The 2,811-nt window shown below is 39.8% G+C and overlaps 1 pseudogene; it reads left to right on the plus strand.

Annotated features, from left to right (window-relative positions):
* The first annotated feature begins 1,759 nt into the window (after positions 1 to 1,759).
* Positions 1,760 to 2,372, plus strand: LOC105528539 (annotated as a pseudogene).
* Positions 2,373 to 2,811: the final 439 nt, after the last annotated feature.

Raw genomic sequence — 2,811 nt, forward strand, 5'->3', positions numbered from 1 at the left:
AAATCATAATTATAGACTGGAAAGATCAGACAACACCTTAACCAGATGATCAAAATGAGCATTGCTTATGAAGGACAGGTGGATATCACGTGCTACCAGATGTGATACCCTGAAAAGAACACAACCCTGCCTGTACCGTCTTCTGGTCAAGAACACATAACCCCAGTGTAACCACAAAGGAACAGCAGATAAGCACAAATAAATACTGTTATCAAGGTAAAAAGAAAAAAATAGTGGGAACTAAAACCATAGTCTCCAAAAGCATTAATGCCATAAAGGGCAAAGAAAGGTTGCGGTTTCAAGGAGGCTAAAGAGTCTCAATAACAAATGCAATATTTGACCTGGATCCTGTACTGGGAAAAATGCCTTAAAAAATGCTACTAGATAAAAGGAAAAAATTGGAAAATGGATTGTAGATTGATAGATTAGAGAAATGCATTATGTATCAACATAATTTATGAAGTTGATAACTGTACTGTGGTTACTTAAGAAAAAAATCCTAATCTTAAAAAATATACACTGAAGTATTTAGTGGTAACGGGCTATAACGTATGTAACTTACCCTTAAATAATTTTTTTAAAGTGTGTGTAAAATAAATAAATAAAGAGCAAGCACCAGTGATAAAGCAAATGAGGTAAAATGTCAACAACAGGTGAATCCAAATCTGGATAAAGGGTATACAAACGTTCCTTATACTATTTCTACTTTCGTAATGATTTTAAGGCTGAAATTATTTTCAAACAAAAGTTAAGAAGTTCTACCATTCTAAGATATAGACCATGAAACTGTTTAATTCTCAGATCTAAATCATCTCTCCTCTCTAAATCCCATGGCACTTTACTGTTTTGTTTGTTTTCGTTTAATTATCACATACAGCTTTGTATTGTTAGTTGTCGCAGGTTGTTTGGGGTGTAGAAGTCTGGATTTTGGCTTCTTGGTTTCATAGGAAGTCCCCCGCATGCTCTTTGTAACTCTCTCGTGTCCCTTGTAGAATGCTGGCACAGGGTAGGCGCTCTCATGGGGTGTGGAAAGCTCTGGATACCAAGATTTGGCTTGAAGTCTTTGCTCTGCCGCTCAATTGCTCCGTGAGCATGGCAAATTAACATAAGTCTCTGTGCCTCAGTTTTCCTGTTTGTTAAACTGGAGTTTTCCTGCTTGTTAAACAGTAGGTGGCTTTTCCTGTTCTAAAATCAGTGGTTCAGTATTTGTGTGGTTATGTTTCAGCAGTTTAATGTTCTAGATGAAAATGTAAACAATTTTGGATTAGGCAACAATTTTGAGATTTTTTTTTTTTTTAAGACAGAGTCTAGCTCTGTTGCCCAGGCTGGAATGCAACGGCACCATCCCGGCTTGCTGCAACCTCCACCTCCCTGGTTCAAGTAAGTCTCCTGCCTCAGCCTCCTGAGTAGCTGGGATTACAGGCGTGCACCACCACACCTGGCTAATTTTTGTATTTTTAGCAGAAATAGGGTTTCACCATGTTGGCCAGGCTGGTCTCAAACTCCTGACCTCAGGTGATCTGTCCGCCTTGGCCTCCCAAAATGCTAGGATTACAGGCTTGAGCCACTGCGCCCAGCCAATTTTGAGATTTTTAATGTGTGTATACGTGTCGATTGATATGATAACAGGTTGCAGCTATTAAAAGTGATTCAACAGCCATTGCAGTACATCGAGTTCCATAGAGACTGTGCCAGGAGCCCATGAGAGCTGGACAAGCACGGGGCAAGGCTGTGCCTCACCAAGGAAACATAACTAACCATGGGCAAAGGTGATCCTAAAAAGCTGAGAGGCAAAATGTCATCATAGGCATCCTTTGTGCAAACTGGCCAGGAGGAGCACAAGAAACAGCACCCAGATGGTTCCGTCAGCTTCTCAGAGCCTTCTAAGAAGTGCTCAGGGAAGTGGAAGACCATGTCAGCTAAAGAGAAAGCAAAATTTGAGGACATGGCACAGGCAGACCAGGCCTGTGAAATGAAAGAGAAATGAAACCTACATCTCTCCCAAAGGAGAAATAAAGAAGCTCAAGGATCCCAATGCATTCAAGAGGCCTCCTTCCGCCTTTTTCTTGTTCTGCACCCCAACATTAAAGGAGAACATCCTGGTATGTCCATTGGTGATGCTGCAAAGAAACAGAGAGGTGTGGAATAACAGTGCTGCTGGTGACAGGCAGCCTTGTAAAAAGAAGACTGCAAAGCTGAAGGAAAAATACAAAAAGGACATTGCTTACTGCTGCATACCCAGCTAGAGGAAAACCGGATGCAGCAGAGAAAAAAAAAAAGAGTCATCATAACCGAAAAAAGCAAAGAAGGAAGAGGAGGAAGATGAAAAGGATGATGATGATGAGGAAGATGAAGAAGATGATGATGACTAAGTTGGTTTTAGGGCAGTTTTTCCTCGTCTATAAAGCATTCAACCACCCCGCACATAATTCACTCCTTTTAAAGAAAAAAACTCTGAAATATAAGGCTGTGTAAGATATGTTTTTAAACTGTACAGTGTCTTTTTTTGTACAGTTACATTACCAAATATGTCTTTAAATAACCCTGTCCTGGTGCTATTTTCAATAGCCACTAACCTTGCCTGGTACAGTATGGGGATTGTAAATTGACATGGAAATGTAAAGCAGGTTCTTGTTGGTGTACAGCACAAATTAGTTATATACAGGAATGGTAGCTTTTTCATTTTCAGTTGTCCTTGATGCAGCTTATAGGAAATAATTGTTGTTCTGTTAGCATTGTTGTTCTGAATACCACTCTATAACTGCAGAAAAAAGTTGTAACTATTTGGTTGACATTCCAAATGCTTCTAAG

The sequence above is a fragment of the Mandrillus leucophaeus genome, unplaced genomic scaffold (genome assembly GCF_000951045.1).
Source record: "Mandrillus leucophaeus isolate KB7577 unplaced genomic scaffold, Mleu.le_1.0 Scaffold72, whole genome shotgun sequence".
Classification (NCBI taxonomy): Eukaryota; Metazoa; Chordata; class Mammalia; order Primates; family Cercopithecidae; genus Mandrillus; species Mandrillus leucophaeus.